At 43.5% G+C, this 15,410-nt stretch overlaps 1 protein-coding gene across 6 annotated transcripts in view; it reads right to left on the minus strand.

The window, feature by feature from the left end:
• Nucleotides 1-15,410, minus strand: part of LOC131266314 (potassium voltage-gated channel protein Shal) — a 95,519-nt gene that overhangs the window by 51,851 nt on the left and 28,258 nt on the right. For 5 of the 6 annotated variants that reach the window (XM_058268777.1, XM_058268776.1, XM_058268774.1 and 2 more), the window contains exon 4: nucleotides 939-1,045. The exons of the other annotated variant lie outside the window; for it this stretch is intronic. The gene's annotated coding sequence lies outside the window, so the exon portion shown is untranslated. The remainder of the gene's footprint in view (nucleotides 1-938; nucleotides 1,046-15,410) is intronic. 6 annotated transcript variants of the gene reach the window in all.

Here is a 15,410-nt window from a genome sequence, read left to right on the forward strand (position 1 = left end):
GTCTGCTCTTCGCGAACAGTTTTCTCACGCCGTACGGTGTAGAAAGCCGAAGCGACGCATTCACCCAGAACCAGGAACCACGCATCGGGCGAGCATGTGGGACACGGATGTTTACAGAAAATCCAGTTCAACCCTTTCTCAGTTCAGCTTCGCTGCAAAAGGCATCGCTCCCGGGGCACGGAATGTAGGCTAACGGAAGGAAAACAGCCAATGTCCTCTCGTCAGCACGTTGGTAACACGCCGCAACGGGTGACTGAAGCTGGATGTCCATTCGGGGTATAAATAAATAGTTACGATGTCCTTCTTCACCGGCTTCCATTACCGGGACTCTGCCAGCAGTGTCCTTTGGATGGACGTCAGTCAACCGTGACGCTTTTGTTTGCCCTCCGCTTTTCCCAGCAGCAGCAGCTCGCCGTTCCAACATGCAGTCGGGAAACAGTTAAAATAAATTATGTATGATAGTCCGTACTCGCACGCTTCCCTCTGTTCGGCTTTTGAAGTTATCCATCATATTTATTCGAATTCAATTTCTCGGAAAAATATTACTCCAACCCATTAACTACGTCTTCATCAACTCTCAATACACGTATCATCAAAATGATCCACCCTAGCTCCCTCCACCGTACCCCTTCCCCCAGCAGTGCCCCTGTAAAACCTCCTTTCGGTCCATTATCCAATTTCGGGGATAGGAGCTTTTCATCGTGGAACACCGAAACCTGCGGGCTGTACTTGCCGAAATTGCCACCAATAAAAGTGTATTGCTCCGAAACCACTTCGCTGTATGGGTTGAGCGGGAAAAGAAGTGAGGGGGGAGGAAGAAAAAAAGAAAAGAAAAACGTCCCCAAGCTTCCCCATTAAAGGGCCGGGTCCGGTAGCAACAGTGTGGCAGCAGGACGAAAATGAAGTAAAATAAAAATAACGCAACGAATTGCACTTACCGTCTTTCATGATGCTAACGATGGCGCTCCATCCTAGGGGCGACAAAAGCGCGCACGGACGACGACTGATGGGTTGCTCGTTTCCTTCAGCTATCTTGGCCGCTTATCTGCAAAGGGGGTGCAAGGAGTGAGAGGAGATGGTGAGAAAAAATATACACACTCGTAAAGCGGCGGTAAGAAAACTGTTATTACGAAGCGTCGCCGAGTGACAAAAAAGTGGGATAGGATAGAAAGAAAAAAAAAATCCAACACTGCCAAGATACGCTCGCGTACATTGTTGATTCACAGGATATAGCTTGTTTTCCTGGCGTAGCTTGGGTTTCTCTGTTTTTTTTCTACTTGCTCGCCTCAGTTTCAGGAATGTGAGCCCGCTTGCCAAACGGTTTTGTATCGTCGCACGGATAGGACTCGTTCTCGCAGCTCGACCCGAATGGAGGGAAAATTCGACCACCCAAAACGGGAAAGTGTCGTTAATCCCTTTTGCTGGCTGTCGAAACGCTGACGAAACTGATGCGCCGGGCGGATAGTGAGTAAGACAAATGATGCCCACCATGGCTCCCTCCCTGTTTCACCGAGGTTTTCCTTTGACTCGTCCGAGATAAAGCTCATCCTTCGGAGGAAGAAAACGGGTGACAAACGGGGGAAAAAACAAATGGGGTTAAATTGTCCACTTGTCCGAAGCAAATAATGGATGGAAGGTGATAAAATATAGTGGGATTTTCAAAAAGGGAAAACCGACACGTGCATTAAGATTAGCGAAGGAAACCATTTTCGATGCTTAAATTCTGCAAAGTTGCTCGCCCCAATCGCACGGAAACGCGCCACAATTATGCTTAATACCTTAAGCTTGCCAACTATCAACTGAACGTAACCAGATTAGCACCGGAGCCCGGGTTGGTAAACGTTTGAATGAGCAATCTCAGTCACCGAACACCACGCTGTCAACACGGTGGAGGAAAAGCGGCACACCAGAAAAAAAAACACAGCGGTAAGGGAAAATGTAATGGAATCCGCTTACAGCTTCGTACGACCACAACCGCGGCTTCTAATTTCATCACTCCAATGAATTGCCAACATCGGGGCCCGCACACTTCACGTGGTTCTTATCGCTCGGCATTCCCACCAACCGGATATCTTGCGTCGTGTCGTCGCGGATGTCGAATGTTCGTCCGGGTTTGGGGCTTGGCTCCGTTCGCGAACTTTCGTTGTGCCTTTTGACTGCCAAAGGCCGGTTAGTTAAAGGGAAGCCTCGGTGGCTCTTTTGTCCCGAGGTCGCTCGCTGCACACGTCGCTACACATGACATGACATTGAGTTTTCACCTTTTTAAGCGGCTCCTGAGGGGGAGGGGAGATTCCAGGAATGGGAAGAAAAAAGAGTTTCGCCACCGAAAGGCATCCTCCCCGGGAGAGTTTGGAGAAGAATGTCTGGAAGGGAAGTTCGTCCGGAACGTTCTTCTATTGACACGTCCGGATAGATGGATCCACGAACACATTCTGGCACCCGGGGGGAGGGTGGGTTTTTGGCGAAAAACAAACGTGCTTTCTTCGCCATATCCATTCCTTTGCGCCCGGAAAAGCTTCCCTCCCCGAGCTACTTGAGCCACCGGGTGGGAAATTTGAGAAGGATGCTTCCGAGCGCAAAAACTCCATCCGCACCGAATACTCCCGGGAAAACGGATCCGATGCGAACGGTGTGATCCACACAAAGTGTATCCATTTCAGACCACCTTCCCTTACCTCCTTCCCCCGCGTTGGTGACGAGGATAGTTAGGAAATAACTCGAAATGTGTCGGCGAATACCAGGGGGCGCCTTCGGGACGACCGTCTCCCGAGGGCCGGGATCGTTATTCGAAGCGAGGGCTAGGGAAGGGAGGGAAGAATTTGGGTGAGCAGTCGAAGGGCACAAAACCGCATCCCGAGTGGTATGCCAGGCGGGGGAGGTGGAGATTTAAGCCGTGCGCCTTCCTTTTGCCTCGCTTGAAACCGTTTCGCCGAAAAACCGGGGAGGGCCGGAATCAAATACGAATAAGCTGAGCAAGCGAACGGCTCCGTTTGTTCTTTTGTGCTTCTTTTAGTTTCAATTTTTCCACTCCTGAAATCTCATCAAATGATACACGCATGAGGGCGTTTGTGTTTTGCAAAAACCACCAAATGAAAAATCCTTTTCTCAAAAGGACAAAGTGGCGATCGAGCTGAATGCGTGTTGCAGATCCGCATTCGGGTGTGTTTTCATTTTTTGGTGCAATTTGTGTTTACTTGGCTGCTTGCACGGTTGTTTTTTTTCTGTGTATGCATCTACGGGCGCACTTTTACCTGTGCGGCATTGATATTTGCACCCTGGAAAAACAGCACCAAAAAACACTTCCAAACAATTTCCTACACATATCCTGCTGCGGTACTAAAAAGGACAAAAAGACTCAAAGCCCAAAAAGCACCGCACGGAAGGCGTGCGTTTTTGAGGCACTTTTGTTTATCCATGCTATTAGGCTCGAAACTCCTGAAAAGCGTTCACTCTACCGACAGGGTCGGTGATCAATTGTTCATTTTTGTCTTCCATTCCATGAGCAAGGGAGACTAAAAACCCATCCAAATATTGCACTGTTACCAAGCCGACTGGTTCAAAGTTATCCGTTCGAGTCGAATGTTGAATCGTTTCATTTGTTTTTACTTTTGCATCCAACATTTTCCACCCGTACCTCCCGGTAGGCATCGTTGAGCGTATTTTCGTTTCCCATCAGGCATTTTATATTTTTTTTGTTTGCTTCACCCGAATGATCCAGCCTGGAAATGGCATGCAAATAAAGTTTTGACTGCGTGACGTCCATTGGAAACCTGGACGCCTGGGAGAAGTGAAAACAAAGTAATGGAACCAAAATGCCAGTTAAAACTCGCGCTTCGACAGTGTTCGTAGGTGGAAACTGGTGTAGTAACGTACGTCGGTTGTTTGTTTTAATTTTACAACAATGTTGTGCGTTTGCGGGGGCTGACCGATTATGTGCCCGGTTAACATTAGAATACATTGCTTTGGAATCTGGCCCGAATGCTTTTTAGGGGTCATTTTGACTCTGTAAAGAGATTTAACTTCACTATTTTTGAAGATTTTTCAAATCCGTTAACTGTTGCTTTTTGGTGTATCTGTTGACTACCTTTTGGCTTTTTAATTTTTTGGTGTACCATTTCATCCTTCCACTAGCTCGGTGTAAAGATAAAAGATCGTTGTGAATCCAATTTGAATCTTTTTCTACATGTTTTTTATTTATATATTTTCTACATACATTGATTCAAAATGAATCATTTAAATTCAGAAAAAAGCTCTGTGCTATATTGTTTATGTTCTTTGGTCCGTGATTCCGTACCCGAGTATTTCGAAGCGTTATGCGAGATACATTTCTTTGGAAATTGGCGTTATTTTCGATTTGTGATTTCAATTTATGAAGTCATTAGTAATTGTAAAAATATGATTTTATTTTTGATACGTTCCTCAACATGCTATTTTTCTATCGCACAATTTTTCTGCATTTATATTACCAATATTGAATAAATAAAATCTGAAAAAAAAAACTCCATTTCAACCGTTTTTGCTTTACACCGAGCTAGCGGAATGCTGAAGAAATGCTTCGAAAAACCAAAAACGTCAAAAGATAGGTAACAAATATACTAGAATGTAACAGTTTACGAATTTGAAAAATCTTCAAAAATAAGGAAGTTATAGCGTTTAAAAATAAGGAGTCTAAATGACCCCAAAAAAGCATTCTAGGGATAGTCAAGTTGGTTTTAGCAAATGGTCAAACAGTAGTTAAATGTGTTGTTTTTGCTGTAGCTTTGCATTTTAAGAAAATTCAACATTTTTTTAAATTTTCATCCGTTTTTGAGATATGAAAACCGACAATTGCGTTGGGGTCAAACTAATTCCATTCGGGATTCTAGTGTTAATGGTTAAACCATGCGAGGGATTGCAAGGGTCAGGAATGTTGTGTGCTTGCTGGCACAACGGCATTCGAGGGAAGGATTTAGAAGGGTTAAAAATTTAATGAATTTACTTTTTACTTCTCTGCTACAATGTTGGGTTTGTTTCCTGAATTTCAAGCCTCTGAATCGGGTGTTCTATGTGATCCCTTTATTATATTTTTAATATTAACTTCCCGACTCCAGCGCCTAATGTTTCACAAACGTGCACCACTGTGTGTGTTTGTGTGTGATGCTTGGGATGGAAAAATGATCGAGCATCGGCTTCGGAAACAATCACTCGACGTCGGCACATAATCCATCACCATCGAGATGGAGTGGCCCCGGCAGACTCTCCGCTTTTGCTGGCTGAGGCGCGTTCCATTGGACCGTAATTGAATTTCTTCCACAGTCGATTTGGCGGCTCACGGCGTTCCGTACGCAACGCGCGTGTCCACCTACGCGGGCGTGAAAAGCGGGCGAGATTTCCTCCACCCCCTGAACAGCACTGGATACCCAACGCCATGGCACGTACTCAATCAAAAAAGTGACTTGAAAATTGAATTTTCGGCGGTGCGCCGTACGGAGTGCCGAAATGCTGAAAAGAAATCCAATTGAAAAGCTATTTCGGATCGACACCAGATGGCCACGTGGCAGCCTGAAGACCCGGCGGCCGAGGATGGCGGGGAAATCATTTGTTGAATAGCTGTGCAGCGCTGAGAATTGCATTCCGAAGGTACGTCAGGACGGGAAATAAAATTCCCATGGCAGCATGCATGTGATAAATGCAGCCCGGATTGCATCTGCATGTCGGCTGCGAAAAGAAGGGAAAAAAATGCATACTGCTGCATATATTGGCACCATGTGTCGATATTGCACTCCTGTCAGTATTTTGGCTGATCGTAGCCATGCTTCGAACCCCTTCAAATTTGCAAGATGCAGCGCGATGCACCTGCCAATTGCAAGTCGTTTGCGCAATGCCGTCCTTTGCAGCATTTTTTCTCTCCTCCCAATCTCTTCTTCACGTCCGAAATTCGTCACTTTGGCAAGTGCAAAATATTATTGCCTCCCCCCGGCAGCATCCTCTTACCCCTAGGGTCCACCCTCGGGGGAATGTGCGCGACACACGGTGACAACCGCTGACAGCAAACGTCAGCCCGTGCAGGATGGTCTCACCCAGGCGCTCCGTGATCGGTTTGACCGAGTTTTCATGTTTTTTTCTGCCAAACCAACTGCACTTCACGGGTCTGCATATGAACATTCCTTCCCCGTTGGCCACCTCGAGGAAACCGAGTGGGAATTGTTTTCCGTTCATTTTTTTTTACGAACCACCGTGAAGATCGACACCGAACACGATGGTCGTGGGAAAAACCGGGAGCACATTTTTCAATTATCATGAGTGAATAATTTAATTTTCACCCGCTCTCACCCGGCGGAATGTTCCCACTCTGAATTCCCGAACGAATTACTGGTTAACGGTGGCCTTAAATTGCCTTCACACATTCCTCGCACACGAGGGACATTTTGTTTTTTTCGCTACCACTTATATTGAACCCTTGCCAGCAGCGATTGCTTCGGGGTCGGTGTGCCGAAAAAAAATTAAAATAAAGAAATTGGATTACTCCCGATGGCAAATATTGGACGTTCACTAATTGCCATCGGGAAAAGAGGGCAGTAAATTCGTGATGGAAATTTTCGCAATGATGTCGCGCGACCGACCGGCTCCCGATGATATCGGACGAAGCAAAGGATGGGCAGTGCTGCCGTCCATTCGCGATCCGATCAGTTCGCTCGTTTCGCTCGGTTCGGCGGACGTGAACGTGTGCCCTGGTTCCGCAACCGAAACGTGACCGGTGATGTGATTTTACATTTCCGACTGTCGAAAGCCACAGTTTTTGGTAGCAGGATCGCCCAAAAAAATGTGTGTGTCCGTAGTGAAGATGAAAATTAAGATTCAACCCCGAATCATGTCAACAGTCACGAACGGCGAACGGTGACACAGCTGATTTATACCGAAACCGAACGGTGCCGAACACACTCGAGGGTTGCGACGCGGTCGGGGAAGGGAAAATTATAACTTATGGCCGATGATTTATCGCTGCAGCTAGCAAACTGACCGGGGACCCTGGTGCACCAGCTGCATTTTGCTATACTCCTGCATCGAACGGGGAGGAAGGGGAGATGCGGAAAATGGATGGGAACGAATTAGATCACGTACGAGTCCGCATCCGAGTGTCAGATGGTGCATTTATAATATTTTTGCACCCGAATGATTTGCCGTATCGGCAAACGGAAAGGACACTCGAAAGCCAAAAAAAAAAAAAATCGAGCAAAATGTAGAAAATAAATGAGCCTCACGAAATCATTAATTAAAAACGAGCCCACGCTTTTGAAAATGAGGACAATTTGTTAGAACATAGCGACAAGTTAGAAAAGTTTTCACACAAAACCGAAATCATTTTTGTTACACTTAGAGAGGTTAATTATAAAGCTGTATGGAAGCTCAATAAAATTTCAGAGTTATCATAACTTGACGAATGAACGATACCATTTCAATGTGAGCACCGAAACATTCATTTTATTATCTGGTATTACTTTATCCGAGTCGCTCGAGTTTGAAGTAACCATTTCTTCGGCAACATTTCAACACTTCACAGTGGGTAAATTTAATTAATCTCGTAAAAATCCACTTCACAGGAAAAAAGCTACGCGACGTTGGTGGTCACTTGCTTCATGCTTCGTCTTTGTATACCATTTTTCTTTTGCCATTTTGCAGCGGCCAGCAAAAGATGACCGTCGCTGCCCGATCCATCATCATTTTCCCCACATGATCCGTTTGATGAATTTTTGTCTTTTGTGGGCCGTTTGAGGAAAGTGGTTTCTCGTGGTTGATGTAACGGACACTGGGAAAACAATGAAAAAGGCTCATCTGGAAGTTCTTTGTATGGATGATGGATGCAAAGTTGGAGCGATAAATTCTACTCATCTGTAAGCCTCGGATGTAGGGCAAAAACTGGGCATGCTCGTTGTTCGTTTCCATCTTCCTACGACACATAAACGAAATCCAAATCATTGAAGTGCATTCCGGGACATCTGTCTCAAACTGTGCTCAACACTCGGTCGGTCGAGTTACTTCCCCCTTGCTAATCCTCGATGTCCATGGGAAAAGAGCACAAAACGGTGGGACTCGTTTTCCATACGAGCGTATTTTTGTTTACTCAGAAAAGGGGCATTTTTACGAGCAACGGAGACCGTTTAATTTTTCTTTTAAAGGCTAAAATATGGCACCGTGCGAAAGGGAACGGTGGAGGCAGTTGTGCGCGTCGTAAAACCGGCCATCCCCGGGCGGGAAGAAAAACATTTTCACACCCTGGCCAGCTGCGGATAGGAACGCATAAAACATAATTCCATACGGCTCGGATAGGGCCGTTGGTGAAAAGCTCGCACGAGTTCCTTTTATTATGCCATGCGGTAAGTGATAACACAATTTCGTTAGGCGAAACATTTGTTGAGTTACATTCTAACCAGAAGTAAAAAGAATGTCTATCTTCTCGAATCGCCGCCGCGCGAAATGCAGACCGTTGGGCGCAATGAAGCACAATCCGAGGCAAACGTTATCATTAAGCAAATATGTACCATATAGCGATCCCTCCCTTTCCTTTTCCATCCCCTTGTTTTGGTGGGTAAATATTTTGTCCATAATTTGCCTGCCCTGTACATTGTCTTTATCCTACAGGAAGGACGCTACAAAAAGAGCCGAGCCAACAAACAGAAAATAAATTAAATAGACCGTCCGAGTCGGGCCGGCAAAAATTCTAAGCCGAGCTGACGTACGGATGTTGGTGAGGATTTCGAAATTAATTTTTGTGCTGTAGCCGTGGGTGATCCCATCGAAGGGACAGTTTTAATTTTTTTACGTCACCGGAGGGAAACGATTGTTGGAGGAAAAGTGAAGTTGAGCTGTCGAATAAATAGAGCAGTCCGTCGGAAAAGTTATGATTGAGAGATAAAAAATAACGTCAACTTCCTTCTGATGTGGCAGAGGTTTTCGTCAGTTTGGTGTTAAAGAGCCTTTTTTAAAAATGAGATGATATTCTTGATTTAATTGCTTATTTATTTTTATCTCTGAAATTTGGTATACTCTATGATATAATCTACATTTGCACATCAGCTTGTAAGCATTATTCTAACACAACTAAGTAATATACTCTCAGCCGACCAATTTCAATCGAAAGGATGCGTAAACATTTTCTCAATTTACAAAGCGACCATTGTGCATTAAATTACTATTGTTCGGTGATTATTCGTTTGATCTGACTCAACATTGAGAAAATTGTGTCCAAAATGCTACTTTCCATTCCTTGTTTACAATCGCAAATTGCCATTTGAGTGCGAGCTGGTCCGCCATGCTACAATTTAATTAGATCAATATTTTCCCACAGGATCTCATTAAAATTTCAATTCCACGCTCACTCACGCACCATCAACTCGTACAGATAGGGAAATTGGCAACCGGGGGATGAAGGGAAATGGACATAAACAAATTTCCTCACGATTCCGAGATGCCACAGCGTAGCAAAGTTTCCACTCCTTCGGTAGACCACAGTGATCAAAAGCGTTCGCCTAATGAATCATTAATTGATTGGCGCAGTGAAGTCAAAGTTGGGATGCTTCATATCCCCCCCCCCCCCCCCCTCACCCTCCTCTACTCGGGTAGAGCGGCAACGGGGCAATCAAATAAAACGGAATTGGGATGAAAAGCTAACAATGTTTCCGACCGGTGGATGCAATTTATGAATTCAACCGGAGCCTTTTGAATCACGATAGTCCTTTGTGAGGGCGCCTTCCGTCGATAGTTCCTCTGCAGTGTTTCTCCGTTTGTTATGTTGGTCCGTGTTTGATGCCCGATATCTATCTTGTACGACTTATTAAGGTCGCAATTACGGGGAGCGCCTCCCGGCGGTGGCTTGGAAAAATGGCTCTCGTGCGGAGGCGAGACTCGGTCTCGATTTCTAGCGAAAGCATGATTGGAAATTCCGTCCGGGTAGCTTCCGCATCGTCGGTGCGCTTGAAATAATGTTTTTCTTTTTCTTTTAAACACGATACGATCTTTTGATTTTCCCTTGCCCGAATCGACTTGCAAAAGCAAAGTGTGGCTGTGGTTTCATGTGGAAAATGGCCGAAAAACAAGGAATCGGATGGCATGAAACGACTTAAGATCGTTTTCGTTATCAGCCTGACAAAACTTCGTTTGTGTTATCTCGCTTGGGTGAGTATTAGCGTTGGAATGGTATTCCTGGAAAAAAGAGGCTTTCTTTGGATAACGAAAGTCTGTGAAAATGGGATAAGGAACGAGAAAGAGAACTCGGAGATATTTTTTAAGAGCGATTCGGAAAGCACGAACCAGTGTTCCAGTTCGCCAGCACGATAGCTAATGAACATAATCCACAATCAATGTGTTCAATAATCCATATTATTAAAATTTGAATCCCTTTCCAGTGCTTTCGCTGCCGGGGCGATTCGTTTGTGGCAAATTTTTCGTGTTTCTTATTTCGCTCAGCTTTGCTCAATAAGCTCTATCTATTTTAAGGTTTCTGTTTTCCCCATTTCATAATAGTCGAATTTTTTGTCTCCTTTCTTTCTTCAAATAAACACATCGCCTAGTCGTGCCGTCAGATTTGATGATGTATTCTGTATCCTTTGTCCTCCAACGGTTCGTCTCTAATATGCTTATGCTAGAAAAAAAAAAACGAAGTTTTGGTTCTTGTGCTTCCATTTCAATAGACTTATAGTGGTGGCCCGTAGCAAGTGGGAAGCCGTTGTAAAAAGCCGCATTTCAAGGTTACGCCCAACCAGACACGTCGCGTGTGTTTTGCCCCCCCCGTGCGAAAGGATCGCATGGAAATTCATTGCCACAGCGTGGAAAATTCCATCTACGCAAAATACGCTCGGGCCGTGCGGTACTTATTGGGGCGAGTGATGGAAGGAATTTTAATAGGAAATATTTGTAATTCCATGAAAACGTTCTGCTGGTCGTTGTATGTTGTTCCTTTGGCAGACCGGGTTTTCAAAGAGTTTCCTATTGTGTTGGTTGCGTTTGCTCGCTCACATGTTCGTTTTGTTGGCCATCCGTCCGTGGAGACATTTTCAATAGCTTTGCTTAAATCATTGTGGTGAATTTTTATTTAAAAAAAGTGGTACACATGACAAATGAAACACTTTTTTTCCAGTGCCAAATCTGTTTCATAGCAATAAATTTGATTATATTATTTTCATTCATTTCATCGATGTAGACTGTAAAATAAATCGCTAGACAGAAGCTGGTAATTCGTTTGTAATAAAATGCCAAAACCTATTGTGATACAAGTGCCAGCAAATAATTTATCAATTCTGCAGCGCCTTTGGCAGACAAACAAAGCGAGTAAACATTCGTTCCACTCGGTGATCCAATCAGAATACAATTAATACCCTCTTTGAAAACTCAAGCGGGTTTAACTTTGATGTTCACGTACGAAACGGTTTTGTAAAAGCTTCCCATTCACTCCACAGCATCCAGCGCGTTCAAGAGGCTGCTCTATAATTACGACTCAACGTATAATCAATCAAACGTGCTCCTTATACGGGGCCGGCGGAGTGTGTTGCAAAAGCATTGTAATCCGACTAAAGCCACTGTGCGCGCCGTTCGGTGGAGTGAGGTGTATGTGGAAAACCAACCATGTGGGAAGACAGTGGTACGGAAAGAGCGATCTCGTTCGCTTCTGGGCCGATGAGCGGTTTCGCTGACGGTGGAAAACGAAATTTGAAGCGACGAGTGTTTGAAACGTTCCTTCTTTGAAGCGATGAAGAGAGAGATAGAGTGAGAGAGGGAGAAGGCAAGCGATAACCCTGAATGCTTTTTCGGAAAGCATCCAAATCATCATGGATGTGATTTGAAAAAAAAACAACATTCACACACACTCAGAGAATGCCAAGAAGAGCTCGGTTCTGGAAGAAAGGAGCGGAAGGAAGATGCCAAACCAGAAACCACTTCGCATGCCCGTACTTTTCGGCTCGACGTTTTGGTTTCACTTTGTTGTGGCTGAGTTTTTGGTGTGATGCTGATAAATGGGCTCTGAAAAGTATTTAGTTACCGCACCGCACCGCACCGCTTCCCGCACTCCGATTGGGTCTGCGGGTTCATCCATTTTCCATGAAATGCGACCCTTCGGATCGATCGAGAGCGAGCAGCAGCACTGGATTCATCCCCCTTCGGTTCGGGTTGGCGCAAGGCAAACGAAAAAAAAAATGAAAACGGTTCTCGCTCCAAACGGCTTCCTCCTGTCGAACCCGGTCGAGGTCTATTACTCACGTAGCAAAATTTGAATGAGCTAAGCGAATTCTTTTGTTGAGCCGCTGAAAACTTTCCCTGCCCCATTGGGCTGAGCAAGATAAATGGCACAAACGGACGCCGAAAGACGGCGCCTGGTCAGCAGGAAAAGGTTTCCCCGGCCTTCTGCCTCAGGGAGGCTGATGGGGCGGGAAGCCATCGATGCTGCCAACAGCTGCCAGATTTACCATTCGCCAGTGGTAGGCTTCCGTCTATTTTACAGTAACCAGTAGTTCCACCTTAACGCGTCGGAGGCAGGTAATTAATTTAAGCTCCTGAATTTGCATTACCAGTCGGAGAGGAGTTGCTTCCGAGGTCTAAATTGACTTTCGTGATCCCGCCTCATGTTACTTCGAGAAGTAAAAGGGATGTCAATGGCCCACCAGGCACTCCGGCGCACATCCTTTCCATCGTTTAACTAATCCGATTTAGTTTTCGACCGAGAGCGGGTACGAGCTCGGAAGAATCTCCGCGAAAGTAGCAACAAAGCTTGGCAGCTGTAGCAAACACAAAGGTGAGATGAGCGAATTAAGGAACACAAGTTTGTTATCGAATCTCGTCCATCCAGGGCCTCGGTTTTCCACACGACGACGGAGCATTCCTGTGGCTGTAAGCAGCTTTGGTTTACTCAGAACGAAAACGTTCCATTTTCCCATGGCTTGGGGACTATTTGTTTTTGTAAACCCGTTCGAATTGGAACGTACTTGTACTTGATATACATTTCAGATGGCCCAGAATAAAATGAAATGGCTTTTATTTTTCGTCTAACGGCGTCTTTTTATTCTTATTTAATTTTCTATCAAATTGTAAACGCTTCCATTCCAAGAAAACCTTTCTGGTTTTGATTGCGATTTCATTTCCGAGAACCAATGCAATATTCATTCCTATGAATAAATAGGGTCCAGTTTTGGTCCACTTAGCGGAGTGTCCTTATGAAAATCGTTGCACTCATTGTATCGGCCATATAACGACAAAATAGGCATGGTAATGTAAAATATCTATCATGCTGTGTAAAATATCTAGCATGCTGCAAAATTTATGGTTATGAGTTTATTTGATATTTTCACCGAAAAATTGTCAATTACCAAAAACACTTTTTGTTCCTATTTTGGCCCACTTTTTTTCTTTTTTGGTCCACCAGTATACCAATTGAAGCACAATGCTTATTTAATGTGTTTTATGATTTAAATTATCTTTAAAATAATTTGGAAATGCTGTTTATCTCCATTACTGTTAAATAGTGAGATAAAATGCTTAGTTTTACATTTTATCCACTTTTTTGCTCGATGATTGCATTTTTGTTTTGATAGCTTCTGACTATCAGCTGACTGAGTCAGAATGAAAAGAAAATTAGTTTCAGTCCAAACCAAATGCATTGTATCAAATTCAAAATATCTATGATAAAGAATTCTTTCTCAAGCCCAACAAATTTAGGAACGTTTAGACCTTTCTTTAAAACACTCAAAATTGAAAAAAATGTTTCTTCTGATTTTTGTACGCAGTGGTTGCCTACGAACTATCCGCTTACAGCGATTTGGATTGCTGTAGTGACAGCTTCATATATTTTTACGATTTTCTCGAAAAATACTCATACAATCGCTTCCAGATTTGATATTTGACTAGAATAAAGGGTGTCCCAGAAAGTATAAGCACGATTTCTAAATTACGTTTCTGGAAAACGGATGACGCCAAACAGTTGATTCTTCGGGTGTTTGATTGTTTGCATTCAAACCTACTGGATAATGCATCGAAACTATTTTTTGCAACCGTTTCTGTTAAAATTTCCGTCAAAAAGCGCAAAAGCGTTCTGCACAAATGGTGTTCGACTCCTAACATTTTGCTACGGAAATTGGCGATATCGGTAGGTGTAAGTATCGGAGCCGTACGAACCGCCATCCAAAAGTTTTGGGAGGAGTCCAGCTTCGAGGATACGCCGAAAAGTGGTCAAAAACCTGGTCCTATCGACCAACAGTTGAACCGGGAAAGAGGAAAAGCAATCAAGCAAAAATAGGAATGTTCCATTCGCGATGTGGCTCAAAAAATGGGTACGTTAAAAAGTAACGTCCAATGAGACAAGGCAAGATTGAATTTAAAATCGTACAAAATCCAAAAGAAATCGAAACGGACTGCAAATTAGGCTGCATGCATTAAACATCGGGCCCGGAAACTGTACGACAAGCTGCTGTGTGGTCAACCCTCATGCATCAGTTCGACGAAGAGTCGACCAAGACCAGACCAATTGAGATATTTTGGGCGCTAACGAAGGCACACTTGAGAAAACATGTTAAAGCTACCGAAAACATCAACAGTTTTCAAAAAAAGTGTAAAACCGTTCAAAAGTGTCGAAAACCGTTCACGACAAGTATGTGCTGAGCAATATCGGAGGTGACAGATCAAAAGTGCGGTCATTAGAATACGATTAAATTTTTAAAATTTTTATCTTTCGCAAATAGTCCAGAACAGAACCCAAACACAATTTATGAAACAAAAATTCAGTTTCTGGAACAGGTTTTATTTTTTACCTAATTTTGAAATCGTGCTTATACTTTCTGGGACACCCTTTATATCGATATTCACACTATAAAAAATGGTTTGGATGTATTTTTATTTGAAAACAGTGTGATTACTGATCTTCTTTCTAGTTGTCCAAAATTACATGCATAGGCTAAAACTACTGCTCTTACCCTATTTGTTTGAAAATTTTTCAAGAAATGCAAACGATTGCTTGTTTCGGAAAAGTGTTCATTTAAAGATCAGAAGGTACAAATAGTTTCGAATCAATGTTCTATTCAAACCTGTTAGTTTACTAATCTGCATGGATATTATCATATCTTTCACATACCTTAGTATGGTTTATCTAATCTCTTAATCTTATCGTCAATCGGGTTTTCCACATTGGATTGTATCAAATCAGATAATTAGGCATTTTTATTTATTTTTCCTTATCTTTCTTCGTGTTTGGAAGGTAATTTGGAGGCCTTGAAGTGTCTTTTACCATTGCTGGGGAACTGTTCCTATTTGAAAATTATGAACTTATCTTAATTGAATTTTAAGTATTTTAACGTGCTTTGAGAAAGTGTTTAGAAAAAATTAGAAAAATTACCAAATTACATAATTTTTCACATCAAAGTCTGGGTGGTTTTTAAAACATTCCGCAATAT

The sequence above is a fragment of the Anopheles coustani genome, chromosome 2 (assembly GCF_943734705.1).
Source record: "Anopheles coustani chromosome 2, idAnoCousDA_361_x.2, whole genome shotgun sequence".
Classification (NCBI taxonomy): domain Eukaryota; kingdom Metazoa; phylum Arthropoda; class Insecta; order Diptera; family Culicidae; genus Anopheles; species Anopheles coustani.